This window comes from Chlamydotis macqueenii, chromosome 3 (genome assembly GCF_036417535.1).
Source record: "Chlamydotis macqueenii isolate bChlMac1 chromosome 3, bChlMac1.mat, whole genome shotgun sequence".
Classification (NCBI taxonomy): Eukaryota; Metazoa; Chordata; class Aves; order Otidiformes; family Otididae; genus Chlamydotis; species Chlamydotis macqueenii.
The window spans coordinates 109875605-109890648 of NC_141558.1; positions in this window are offsets into that span (position 1 = coordinate 109875605).

The window sequence follows — 15044 nt, forward strand, 5'->3', positions numbered from 1 at the left end:
AAGGGCAAACCACCTGGGGCTAGTCAGGTCAAACCCTTAAAACTTGGGGGGCAGGCTGGGCTGTAAAATCTAGTTAATAAACACTCCGTTTTACTGGCGGAACAACGCGCGAGGCCTTTAAAAACCTTCTTTATTCTCCATCCCAATTGTACTAGAAGTCAGCGTCACCTTATTGCTTTTTATTTTCTTCTCTTTCATCCTTGGATTATTCCTGCAAACAAAGAGGAAATAATTCTGTCAATCATTTATCGAAGGTAGCTAATAAAACAATGGAAGGATGTAGGCTGAGGCATAAATGGGATATTGTGACAGATGTAAATGATTATTAACCAACTGATGTTTCCGCAAAGGCTTCTAATCATAAACACAGCATGGAGTGAATCTGGGTGTATTAATAGCAAAGGTTTTATGGAAAATCTGAGTGTGGACTTTTCCTTTAACATCCTATTTCCTGCTTTAATTGATAGAGTGTGAAGCTTTCATACAAGTAATGTAGAAAAAGATTATTTTGCATCTCTGACATTAAGTACATGGTACAGGCCAGGAACAACATGTTGCGGAAGAATTTTTTGAAAAGGACTCCTGCAGTGATGCTTTTTTGGAGATGTGACTTAGTGACAAATGCTAAACTTGGTGATATAATACAGCCAAGTGGCTGTGGTAGAGGAGTATCTATTTTTGTCTGTGCAACCTATGTTTTAATGTGACTTTGCAAGAAAGAGGAAGATATTATCAGAGAGAGATCATTTATGCTGCAAAACTTGTGGGTTGTGTTTCCAATTTTTTCCTGGCTTTCTGTCAAATGTCCTCTTACTTAGTTTTAGCTTCGTATTGTCCTGCATTATGTTTTGGGAAATAAAATAATAGGTTTGTACTGTAATCACTGGGCTAGAATTGAAATACTTTAAATGTGCACCTTTCTTTCGAAGGCTCTGCTACAGATTTGGGCCATCACTCTTTTTTTTCCCCCCTCAGAAATTCAGAAAAAAGGTTAAACAGAAATTACCCAAATAGAGCAAGGAAAGCTCTATTTAACATCTTATACGACAGCTCTGCAAATACTGAGTCCTAATACCGTTTGCAAGCATAAACAGTTTGTTTGCGTTATAGCAGCTGGTATTTTTGATGTGTAGAGTGGTTGCTTGCATTGGGGATAAAATGGGACAGAAAATGTTAAGGAAAGGAAATAGTATTATACTGCTATAATACATTACAAAACCAATATGAATGCCAATGCATCTGGTGTTTTAATAATAATTTATATCCTGCCAGTATCAGCCAATATATTTTGGATATTTTGTGACAGGAGGGGCCTCATCTTAAAATTTGGAAATAAGGGAAAAAAAAAGCTTAAATTTAATCAAAATATGTGGACAGGAACCAGTTTCTTCACCAGTCTTGCCTAGCAGAAATGTGGTCTGAAGTAAAGCTGAAGGGGACCAGCAGTATCAGACTTGCCACAGCGTGTGCTTTCCGCTGGAATGCCGATGGATCTGCAGCAAAGCGTGGCAGTTACTGCGCATGGTCTCTCCTAGCTTCAGAGCCTGTTTTCTGGTGACTAATTAAACCCCCCCCCCACTTTATTATTCGCAGTCTTAAGTGTTCTTTCTCTTTCTCCCCCTCCCCACCCTAACTGTTGCTCTGCTAAAGAAATCTGCTTAAATTAAGCAGTTGGTGCCAAGTGAAATCATTCAATTATCGGTGCTTTTTGGTCTTTCCTTTGAATAAACAGAGCCTTCCTGACGGCAGGGCAGTTCCTCAGGAATTCCTTTATGGTGAATTAGGCAGGGCAGTGATGAATAACTGGGGGCAAAGGACACTCTGAGCAGCGAACCAAATTGATTACCCAAGTCCTCAGCTAACTTCTTTAGGGCAATTTTGGATGGGCCCGGTGTCCTCTGAGGCATAGGTGGAGGCTAATCTCACCCCAGGGGCCTGCTCTTGTTAATGTTGTCTGCCATGTTGTCTGCCGTGCCTGTGTGCAGTTTCAGAGCACTAGAGCTGTCTAATGAATCAAGGGTTTGCAATAAAAGACCAGGGGCTGGTGTCTTTGCATGGTCATGCTCTTGGACCCTTGGTGCATGTGGGGTGGCAGTGACAGGACGTTACCGTGGCTCACCGGGTAGCCCCGTGTCACCGACCATCTGCTTCTTCACCTTCTGCTCCCTGGTGAGCGTGCCTCTGCCAGGCAGCCAGCCCTGCCACTCGTTCGCAGTGGTGGCCTTCCTTCTTGGCACGTCTGAGACGGCTCCAGCGAGCACCGGCTTTTTTTGCCACGTGGACGTTTCCCCATCCAGGCACTTGAGGGGTCTGGGAGCTGCAGGGTCCAGCCAGCCCCGTGCCCCAACTCACTCCCGCGCCCCAGCGCAGAGTGTGCACCTTCCAGTGTAACACAGCAAAACTATTTCACCATACTGCCATACTTTGGGGACAGGTTAAAGCATCTGTCAAAAAGCCTAGAAAGACCACTTACGAATATTTTCTGTCTACAGCAAACCCGTGATCCTGTATCTTGTTACAAAGCATCATGGCATGGGCTGTTCTGAAGTGCACTTGGTTTGGTTGCAGCCTAATGTGCTCCATACCTTCTTGAGACTTGTCATTCCCAGCAGTCCTTTCTTTTACTTTTTCTTGAAACCTAATTCTGGCAACTGAGGCTGTCGCTTGTCACAGCGGAGCACCAAGCCAGCCTGTAGGAGTGAGGAGCATGATCCCCTCATTGTATCCTGTACAAAACTATCGTGCTGTCTGATCGCTCTCTTGAAAGGCTAAGGGGAATCAAAGGTTGTTCATTACATGCATTTTTTTTTTCACACTGTCCTTTCGTCTCTTCTGAATGGTCTTCCCAAGATTCATTTAAAATATGACCCATTGTTACCCCATCTGGTTAGGTTTGAAGAGGCCCTGGATTCAGTATTGAGCACTGCTCCCTCGTGAACACGTTGGGGATGTAATTGAAGATAGAGTGAGGAAATAGCATGTGGGACTCGGGATGAGAGCAGGAGGGAGTGATGATTTCGGCTGTTCGTGTTTGCACTGCCAGCTCATTATGCTGATAAGAAGCTACTTCAGCACTGTCTGGTATTTTCAGAGTTAGGTTTATGGTGAAATATGCTGCTTCTTATGGAAACTATACAGACTTACGGTGAAATAAGCTTTGAAATGGATTTAGGAGCATCTCCACTGTTGCTTTCCAAAGAGTGTGGACTTGGACGGGTAAGTCAGGGTTCCTGTGCTGCTGCAGCAGAGCAGCACTGGCAGTGGCGGCGGCGGTCAGGCTGGGGAGGTTTCCAGGCAGTGCTGTAGCAGCCCCTAGGCACTTGGTCCTTCCCTTTTCTCTGGAAGAAGAGCAAGGGGTGCCAATCTTCAAGGGTAACTTGAGCTCACAGACGTTAATCAAATCTGCAGCTCAGGTGCCCAGAGCACAGAAATTCAGTGCCTGCTGGGGTATCATTTTGATCTCTGATTTTTTTTTTTTTTTTAAATTTTTATTTTTTATTTTAAACTGGGTGTTCCAGGGTGAAATAGATGGAAGATACACAGGATAGCAGTTAAAGTTTCTCTGTTCCTAAGCTCACTGGTGGCAGACTGGCACGCACAGTTTCGATTTACTCTTCATTTCCTGCTTCTTGCCAGAAATTGCTACTCTCAGTGGCAAGTCTCAAGATACTAGCAAATTCCTGAAGGAGTAATTTTTTTTCTTGGAGGAAAAAGGAAGGAGAAGCATTGCGGGAAGTTATATTTCATTATATTGGATATGCAGAACAGGAGTGAGTTCTGACACCCGGCCTCTCCCTGCTTCTGGGATTCAGTTCTCATGCTCTGTCAAAATATTTTCTGGGGCAATATGTTTCCCTCCAGTAAATATTTAATGGGCTGCATCTTCATCAGAATTAAACGAGGAACTACTCTGCTATATAGGTGGCACATATGTATATTGGTATCTGTGCTTCTTGTTCATTCAAATGGTAGATGATGTGTGGAGAGATGGGAAAAGGGGAAAGGCTGAGTGGGAAACAAAGCTCGTAGACTGTCCAGATCCATTTTTTTTTTTATTGTCATGACTTTGTGAAGAAAGTCAGTCTGATGTAGATTCACAGGTTGCCTGGTACAGAGGTCACACATGTACAAATCTGTCACATGCTAAATTTTGTGTTCAGTTTCTTTTGCTTCTTAGTGCCGTTTGTTGGAGAAGCTCATAGAAGGAGCATGGGAAGCTTAGCTGGGCTCTCGCCAAGGAATTGCAGCTGGTCGCTTAATTACAGAAAGAAAAAAAATTATATACACCCCTGTGGGGATCTGTCAGGCACAGATTTATTGGGCAGGATGGAGAGGGACTTAGAGCTATCGCCTCCTCTCAGTCACCCCCTCCCTATACAGTGCACGTGCACGGAGTTTCATGATACTTTTGCAGCCATGTGAAAGTCATAATCTCTAACACCCTTATCTCCCTTTTCCTTGGTTCCTACCCAGTTTGCAGCTCCTCCAAGTTCCAGTTAATCGTGCATAAAGCAGGAAATAACGTATGAAATAATTGTGTCCATATCAAAAGGAATTCTGCAGTTTAGGACTGTTAAGTGATAATTTGATCACCTTTGGTGTCTCTTTTGCCTCTTCAGACATCAGTAAGGAATCACACATCAAGATTGACACTGATGAAAACAAGAGAAGAACCCATGTGTGCTGGCTACTGTAGCACCAACTTTCTCAAAAGTGAAATTTGTTGATTTCTACTGCTTTCTGCAAAGTTAGGGTCCCCAGGTTCTTGGGACATTGACCAGGGAGGATGAGGAGAAGGGACCAGCTCATACTGGGAGTCTCTGTGCTTTTCTCTTGAAGGACTTGCATGCAACTTCCCTCATGATTTTTCATTATGGGGAAGAAAAAAGTGTGAAGGAGGGAGGATCTTACAAGGAAAGTGAGCAAAAACCTGCTTGTCATTCACTTGTGCAGTTCCGGACTTTAGCTAATGTCCCTTGAACTTCTCGCTGCCTTTGCCCTCCCTGCACAGCCCAACCCTCTCACAGGGACTGCAGGCAGGGGTGCGCAGTCAGGGCACAAGTTTTGTGCTGTTTCTGTAATACTCTTGTGACTCTGGGGACACAGATTGTCCCAAGCTAATCTGAAGAAAATTCATAGCTGGGAGTGAAATCCTGGCTGTGCGGTAAGCAGCCTCATGCTAATTTTAGTCTAACTGGGATTTCACCTTTAGGAACGTGAAAGAAAATTCATCCAAAAAGCAGTGCTTTTTAAGGGGAGTAAGCATCAGTTAAGCCTTAAGCACTAGTTCAGGATACAGGACCTCCGTCGGATAAAGATGTGTTAGAAGTTAAACTTGTGCTTAAGATGCTTTTCTGAGGTTTTTCACAAATGGAAACTCTGAGTGCTCCAGTTATGTGCTCTGGCTGCAGTATTCTGGAGTGTGCGCGCCACCCTAACATATGTTTTTCAAAGCTGGGGGAACTATTGCATATTATGTCATTCTTCATTTCATGACACTGTTGATGCAAACCAGGGCAGGAAGCTGACTGGGATCACGATATATCATTCATATTCTTTTTCATTTATTTTCCTCTTTTTTTTTTTTTTTTTTTTTCTCTTCTCCTTGCTCTCTGGAAGGAAGGAAGAAAGGACAGACTTTGAAATCTAAGTGGATGAATGCCTCCCTTTTGAGAGAAACTGTGCACATTTCCTCTAGTCTTCCATATAGTATAACTCTTAAAGACCAAAAAAAAATTTTAACAGTTAAAAGTGGTGTTAAAAATTGTTTTGTAGTAACCTCTTTCTTTTTGACTTTGCTGCTTGACTGTGATTACAGCAGAAGCTGAGCAAGAGATCTCAAGAGTTGCAGCTTCCTGGGATTGTCTGTCAAAGGAATGAAGAGCAAAAGAATAGCTTTCTGTCATGAAGTATGTGCCAGAATATCTTAAAGTGTCCTTAAAAGACTTTTCTTTGGACATAATCGAGTGGATTTAAGGACCCAAGAGGCCAGACCAACAAACAGATGTCAGTCCTTAAGCTATTTTTTTTTTTTTTTTTAAATGAAAGTCAGCAGTTGATCTTGCTAACATTTCCTGTGTAAAATACTGGCATGCCTTTTGTTGCTGGTTTGCTATTTGGGTTGTTTACATTAGGAAGCAAGAGTGACCTAAAGAATTAAGCATTTCTTTGGGGAAGCGTTGTTCCTTTACGGTGAAAATATAAAGTCCCCCCCTTCAGCAAGCAGCTGGAATCCAGCAGCGGGAGGCAGTAGGTTTGATCTTCTGCTTCTCCTTTACATCCCAGTCCTCTTTTCAACTATCAGTTTACTGAGGCAGCACTGTCTTGATTTATCTCAGTGCCAGGACAAAAGCGTTTCCCTCGATGACCTTGAATCTCTTCAGCCTCCTCCATCTGCTGGTTTTATGTTTCGTGCTAGATGTGCTCTTCTTCCCGGCAAATGCAGAGCCTGGCTGCTGACTGGCCTTGCTTACAGTCTCTATTTGCAATCCTTGCAACTCAAATGCTTTGCTCCAGAAGCTATACATGGATGAAGGGCAGCTATTATCATTATCTTCAACAATTTTGGTTAATTTTTACTTGGAATAACAATATTTTTATTTATGTAGACTCCATTGGGATCACTGTCTTGTAAATGCTGGTGTATGTACTTCACTGTAAGTGAAATTGGTAGCTAGGGTATCAAGATGGATTCCTTTAGTGTTCTTTTCTCTGCTGCTGAGGTGTCTCATCTGTAGTTGAGTAGTTAGCTGCGTCCTGAAAATGTTTCTTTTCATCTAGAAAGTGACTCATGCCCAGTTAAATTGCAAGTAGCAGCGCTGTGAATTCATCGCTTCCCTGGCTGTCTGAATGACTGTACCCTGCCCGTGGGGAGTTATGTGTGACCTTTCATCCTCTTCCAAACTGGGTTTATTCTGTTCTAGAAAAATGACAACAATTGATGTTAGTATTCTTTTCAGGTGGATATAAGATGCCTCAAGGTTAAGTGCTATTGTGTCTAACTGCTGTCTGAAGAGAGCAGCCTTGGAAAAGGAGGGTTTGGGGTTTTCCTCCTCATGCAGTGCCTGTGCGAAGAGGCCCCTGTCCGAGTGCAGCTCTACACGAGCATGAAGCAGTAAATGGCACTTCGTCTGATTCTTATTATGCAATCGCATTACCTTCATGTGTGGCCTGGGGAGGGAAGTGGGAAGGGAGGGCAGAGCGAACCAACCCGCGTTACCTCCCTGGTGGTAAACCAGAGTTTCAAATGGGAACTGCTTTGCGGTAGGAGAAGACTGGACTGGCGTCTGGCGTCTCTGACTGTAGGCTTTTGCCGCGTTCAGATCCTGAACGTATGTGGAAACTGGGCTTCATCAGCAGGGAAGGGTTTGTAGCCATTTGTGCTGCCATGCTAAGGGTCACAATGGTGGTAGTGAGTGTTTGCTCAGCTGTTAGACCCACAGCGATGACCAGCATTTTCTTCTGGCTCTTGCTTTTTAATTCTGATTCAGAAATAACAGTTTTATCACATTTTCTTCTCTTTTTGTTACTTGTTGCTGAAATTGTCCTTATAAAGGTTGGTAGAAGAAGAAAAATGCAACTTTTAGGATAGAATCAATTGGTAAAATCAGAGAGGACTTAATGGTTTGAATGGCTGTTTTGGTTATTGAGCAGATAATCCCAAGTCACTACATTTATTTTTCACTGGGCGCTAATTGTCTTCCTAGAGCCGAGTAGGTTCTCCTTGGTTGTTTACCGTTAAAAATTTGATTTTGCAGCTGAGAAGCTGTGATCATACTTATCTTTTTGCGTATCAGTAAGTCATATTGTACTGAATCATTTTTACTTAAACATTTGTATGATCATACCTAATTTTAGCAAATTCTTAATTTGGCGCTTTTATGTGTACATTTACTCATGGCATTTTCATGGCTTGTTAATCTGTTGTTAGTTGTGCTAAGTTCTATTTTTTAGAAATTTGAGTTATGTTTAGAATGGATAAACAATATCTTTATTTTAGTTTGTTGACCAGGACATTTTAGATGTGATGGCTACAAGAGAAGAATGGAGAAAGTTTATCAAAATATGCAATTAATTTAACTGAACTTAAAAAAAATGGTTCAAAAGACCCATGGAAGTGCGATTCTGCACTCCTTCCTTGCTCTTTCTATGCCAGCTGGGCAGGCTGCTGCTGGTGGGGAGAGAAGCTAGAAACCAGCAGACCTCTTATGTTTCTGTACCCCTGTCCATGGGCACTGGAGATGTCCTGGCCTCCAGCTGCTTATGACAAGAGCAAATGATGATAAATAGGGAGAGAACTAAGTGATACCTGGAAACCATGTGATGTTGGCCAAAGGGGAATTTATTGCAGAAGAAAAGGAGCAAGTAAGACAGTGATGAGTATTTGAGGACAGAGTTGAGAAAAAAAGATTAAAATTTGCCTGATGGAAGATGTTTTTTTTAAAGGAAGTTAAAAGGAGGTAAGATGCATGGTCTGAATACCAATGTTTTGTTTTCTTTTTTTTTTTTTTTTTTCTTTAACCTAATTCTTCCAAAATCAATTGTCTTAAGTGCTGTAGGCTCCCACTCCCCCATACTCTACAGATGTTTGGTGAAAACTTTATGAACACTGAGCAGTCTGTGAACTTAGTCCAGGTCTTGAGAACAGTTTTATGGACTGATTAATGACCTGTGTTACTGGAGGTGTGGGTTTCCTCTTCTGTCTGCTGGTGATGTAACTACAACTTCCACAGATGTGGCTTTTGCAAAGAAAAAAAAAAAAAAAAAACAAAAAAACCCTAAAACCGATGGCCATGCTCTCTTAAGGCACCACTTAAATGATGAGAAAGCAAAATGGAGAAATTCCTTCCCAAAAGCTAAAGAAGGAAGAAATATTTATGTTATATATAACCTACAGAGTAATGACTTGTGGCTCTTAAGAACTACTTATCTTGAATGCTTAAAGCAGGGAAAAGCAGAGGAAGTGTCACCTATTGAACCATCAGAGGAAGGAGAGCTGTGCTAGTCATTTTAGCTCTTGGTAAGGCAAATAGGATTAGCTATGGTAGATTAAAGCGATCAAATCTGAATTTTACTTAAATATAAGTAGGAGACCAGACCATATGTCTTTGGGGAACCCCATCTGGTTTCAGGCATTTTTAGTGGGAAAATGAGACAATTTTGATAACTTTGTCATCTGTTGTGGGGTTTTTTGGGGTGAGAGGGGAGTTGCTACAGTTTCTGTTTGTTCAGTTCATGAAGTTCCTGCTGGATTAATATTCTGTAAGTGCTACTTTTCGGGTTTGTTTTTCTGTTTGTCAGCTTTACACTGTGTTTTCTAAAGGGACAGAGACAGCTTGAAAACTGAATGCTCTAGCAAAAAAAAAAAAAAAGAAAAAAAGAGACCTTAAAGTCCATCACTTCACATAGCCTTCACTGTCTTAAGAAAAATCTGGCATGACCATTTTTTTAGAAGGAAATAGGTTCCGCCCCCCTGCCAGTGTTCCCTAACTGACTTATGTAAGTCACACAAATCTTCCACGTGCTCTTAAAACACAAATTTCTCAGTTCCCCTGGGTTCCAGAGTGCTCACAGGTTCTACCTTCAGCTAGTGGTACAAAGGAAGCAGAGAAGCAGTTGAAACTGTATGAAACAGATGAATTACACATGGTGAAACAACCTGGTTGTCCTTTTCTTCAGCATTTCTTTCCTTAGTTCAGAATAATTGCACTGATTTCATTAGAGTTATTCCTGATGTAAAGATGCTGGTCCAGCATTGTTATGGTGGTCATCTTCTGTTGTATAAGTGGTCTTGTAGTTGTTACCAACCAAATTGCTTTAAAATACCACAAAAGTATTTTTTTCCCTTTCCTTTTTAAAGAAAAAAAATATCAATTTTAAATAAAAATCTTACATATGACCTCATGGTTTGCAGTCAGGCAAATGTGAATTCGTGAGTTCGTTCACTTAGTTTTTCTGCTAAGGTGTTCATCTTCTTACTACCTTAGCCCCCAGTTCTGCTTTCCATCTGGAGCCTGCAGCCTGTGGGATAAAGCTATTGTTTCATGTGTCACCTCCTTTGGATCCTACATAACCTCGCAGAGTACAAACAAACCATAGGAAACAGCAAAATAGTACTGAGCAAGACTTGTATTGTAAGAGAAAGTGAAAGGAACTGGTGCTTCTCGTCCCTAGAGAGGAGAGAGGAAAAAGCAGTACAATGGCTGAGCAGAACGAGCCAAGCACAGGAAGAAGGTTGCTGTTTATGGGCTTCCTTAGGAGCACCCTCATAAAGCTCGGTGTAGTGTGAGAAATGCAGTAATACAGAAAGAAAGGAAGGAGAAATCGATAGTTCTAAATACAAATTTGTGTATGGCAGAAGAGCCGCACAAGTCTTTTCTCCAGGGAAATTGTGTTTCCTAGTTAGTAAATGCTAGTTTTGGAGTCACCAGGAATTCAGTTTCCCAGATTAACAACACAATATTATTTTCTTAGTCCATGTTGTACACTTGCCAGAAATGCCATCCTCCGAGTCTGTGCTCTGAACTCGAGTATCTATCTAACCCAGCTTCCAGTATTTTCAAAAGACCACTCTTCTTGCTGATCATACCAGAGTCAAACTTGATTATAACTGTTTCTTATTTTCTCAGTAAATAAGAATAAATGGCAGAGGCAAGGCCAGATCTACTGTTTCCACTCCGTTCTTGAACAAAAGGTGATTTAAACAGGGATCATCTCTCAAGAACCTTCTGCCTTGTGCATTCATTTATGCTGATACAAAGCAGGAGGAAAGTGCTACATACTGTGATGGGTCAAATTTAATTCTGCACTTGCAGAATAAGAACCAGTCTTCTGTACAGACTGCTTTGAAGAGAACTGGGTGTTCTGCAGAGGAACGAAGTTTGAGTTGTAATCTTGTCTTTAGGAAATGCACATGCATCCATTTGTGTTTTTTCGTAACTTCTTCTATTTAAGAGACAAGGAGAGAAAGACATTTTGCCTGTTACTGCCAAATGATGTGCTACATGCAAATAGCGCAACTACTTGATTTCACCATCCATAAGGACCAGGTGTCCACCACAGAAACCTGTAGAAAGGAAGCCTGAAAAGGGCACCGAGTATTGGTAAGCCAGTGAGCCACATTTGCTAGCTTTTGTTCCTAATGATGCTAGGCTTCTCCATGCCAAGACAGAGGGACTTTGGCATTGTGGGGAGCTTGGCAACACAGCTCTTGGCCAGAAAGCTCCAGTCAGACTCCTGCTGAGGGGCTGGCCAGCATCTCCATTTTCCCATCAGCCTGTGGCTAGCAAATGGTGATAGGCATTTGGCTCCAGGGCTTCTCAGCTCCTGTGTTCAGAAAGTGTGAAGATATGTTCCTGTTCCTGCTCTTGACTGAACATCCCAGAAACTCTGGCAGCTGTAGGTGTGGAGCTTTGACAAATTTCTGGTCCTCTTCCTTCGCTTGCATTTCTTTCTGTCAGTAGTTCTGAATCCTATTTCTGCTGCAGTAATAGTTTTCTACAGCAGTAGTAGCAAAAAAAAAAAAACAACCCAACCCAACAGCAAAGCACACCAAAGAAGCAGTCCTCCTGCTCTTCTGTTCCTAAACACTGGTGAGGCCACATCTGGAGTACTGTGTCCAGTTCTGGGCTGCTCAGTACAGAAGAGAGATAGCGGCACTGAAGAGAGTCTGATGAAGGACCACAAGGATGATGAAGGGACTGGAGCACCTCTCCTGTGCGGAAACGCTGAGAGAGCTGGGACTGTTCAGCCTGGAGAACAGAAGGCTTGGAGAGGGTCTCATCAATGTGTGTAAATACCTGAAGCGAGGGTGCAAAGAGGATGGAGCCAGGCTCTGCTCAGTGGTGGCCAGTGACAGGACAAGAGGCAGTGGACAAAAACTAGAACATAGGAGGTTCCCTCTGAACATCAGAAAACACTTTCTTACTGTGAGGGTGACTGAGCGCTGGCACAGCTTGCCCAAAAAAGTTTGTGGAGTCTCCATCCTTTGAGATATTCAGAACCCACTTGGGACGTGGTCCTGGGCAATGACTTGAGGTGGCTCTGCTCTGCATGAGCAGGGTGGTTGGAGCAGATGACCTCTAGAGGTCCCTTCCAAGCTCAGCCATTCTGTGATTCTATGAAACCTGACGTAACCCGTGGTGAGTTGACCATTTTCATTTACTACAAGTGGAATTGCTCAAAGTTTAAATTGTTTATTTCTCTGTATCTTGACAAAGTAGCAAGGAACAAACTCAGAAATGTTTGCTGTCTCTGCAACTGTCACTGCTGAGCTTTCGCTTTGGTTCAGATTGAGGTGTTAGCTTGCTTGCTATAGCAGCTACAAACTGTGTAACTGGGGCAAATCTGGTTTATTAAAAGCAATGTGCTGTTGCCACACTATTGGTGTAGTTTCGTTCAGTTCTTCAGATGTTGGTGGGCCTAACAGCTGTCCCCACTAGAGAGGACTTGCTGTCTGTCAGGGATGTTGAATACTGAGTTTATCTTAACCTTGCAAATACAGACCACCACACTGAAAATGGGATGCTCTGCGTTGGTTTTGGTCTGTATCGGTTCATTTATCAATTTCCTCGTTATTAACCGTAGTAGTTTGTTGTTGAAAAATGGTAAGTCACCAGAACATGTTGCAGGTTTTTACATGGACATTTTTCCAAAATCTCACATTTCAAGAAAAGCATTTTATTAAACACATCATTTTTAAAAAGTTTCAAGCACCTCCAATTACTAAAAGTAGCAATTTGTACAAATTCAAATATTAGATTGGAATCACTTTGAAAACGTAGAGCTGAAATGCAAACTGTACTGTGGATTTTATTTATTCCAGACGCAAGTAAGGGAAGCTCTGAGATCCAGACATTCCTCGTATTTGAATACTGTTCAAAATCTAGGTCCAGACATGAATCTTGCATTGGAAGGTTGACCAATTAATATATCACTGGGGGATATTTAACAAGGTTTGATTGGACCTGGAAGGTAATGACTGCCTAATATTTCTGATGAATAGAGGGGAGTTAAGGATTTCCTGGGGATGGCTCTGAGGTCCTCTTGCATTTCACAAATACAGCCTAAAAGAAGAGGTTGCAGACGGTCTCATGCATTGCAAAACTAATGCCAGCATTGATAAACTCAGTATATAACTAGTGTGTTAGGTATATTTTTAAGGACTGTACTGAAATGAGAAGCAGATCTGTGTGACTTCATCCTCTGAGTACTTTCACTGCCTTTGGCCTGATCCAAAGCCCGGAGAAGTCAGTGGGAGCCTTCCTATTATCTGTGGTTGGCTTGGATCTGCTCTGCCTTTAGTAATGCCATTGTGTCAGCAATAATATTTCAGGAAGCTGAAAGGCAGCTTGATAAGAGAGAGGGAGAGAGCAGGCAGGACTCAGAAATCACTGGTTCAGGGTAGACCGTTCACATGGGCTGTTTAGAAAGACTAGAGCATTTCGGAAAAACAGATCTGCTTCTGTAAATTGCTTTGGGATACTGAAGTCAAAGAGCATCCAAACATTGCTTTGTGGGTTGCCTTTACTGCAAATAGAGTTAATGTTTCATTATATATGGAAAAAAAAGGGTATAGAATTCCCCTCTGGGCCCCATGGAAAAAGTGAACCAACAGGAACGTTAATTGTAACCCTCTTCTCAGATGCCAGGAAAAGAGTCCTTGGGGCTGCCATACCCTAACAAGATATCCTGTTGAGGTCAAGAACAATTTTATTTTTTTTTTCTTCCTTGATCTGAGCTTTCTACCTCAGGCAAGGAGAAAGGAACTCAAATTAGTTGAGAGAAAACAGCAGACAGAAAATGCCGATGCTCCGCTTGTTGATTCACATTGAACTCTGGGATATGTGCAGGGAAAGGATTGTGTCTTTCCCGCCATCTTCATGGTTGCAGGGAGGAGCCCCTTGTCTCTGTCCCTGGGAGATGGATGGAAGCAGGGTGACCGTGCCTGGCCGGCTCTGCTCCAGGGGGAATGCAGCACACTGGAGGGGGGTGCAAGTGAGACTGGGCTGGGCCCGGGGTGTGCAGAATTTCACAACGACCCAGACATTGTGAACTTCTGCACATTGGGGTGTTAAGAATTGCATCTGTAAGTGGCTCAGCTTTGAAGGCAGTAAGTATGGGCAACCCAAGATCCCCGATTCCCTTTTATCCCTGAGCTGGGAACTAAGGCCCGGCTGTGCTGCCCTCCCCGCGGATCAGACTGGAAGTGGGAAAGGATGCCCTGTACACAGCAAGGGGAAGAGGAAATCCCTGGCCACATGGCTTTGTGCAGATGGTCTCAGGCTTTTCGCATAATCCGATGCTTTTGTTTCTTGGGAGGGACCCCACCTCTCCCTTGCCTGAGTGTAAGCACGTGTAGGAGGCTCAGTGGGGGTAAACTTGCTGATTTAATTATTCCTTACATGTTGTTTGCTTGTGTATGGGGCAATTGAGCCTGTGATAATCTTGCATGCTCTCAAAGAGGAAAATTCTACGTATGATCTAAGCTGCATGCTGAAATGTGGTTATTGGAAATGAATTTTGTGGCTGAATAGGCTTGTATCATGTTGTCTCTTTGCTGTTTTTGGGCTTTTAGTTATTTATCCACAGTGTCATGCCGGCAGAATATTTTATATCTTTCCATTTAGCATGGTGACTTAATATTCTGTTTCTGGAAATGTTTATATGCAGATGACAAAAATATATATTTTCTTTGTAAACTGGTGGCTTAATTTTTGTTCATGTTAATTGAAAGGCTTGTCTCTGTAGCATCTTTTTAAAGAACGGGAAAAGAATTTCTCGAACTCCTATTATACACATTAAGGTAATTCATTTTTGCTGTTTCTTATCCACATTGTGGTTGCTTAGGAACAGAAGTAATAATATTAATTTTAAAGTCTTCTCTTTCCATTTGTCCTTCCATCAAACTGGCATTTCCCTATATCTGTTGTGTTCCATATGGTAATCTACTAAATATTTACATGTCTTCCTTTATATCCTTTGAATGTGTTTGTAAATCTCTTTCTTCTCACACATGGTCTGTGTTTTGGTAATAGAGGTCTGTT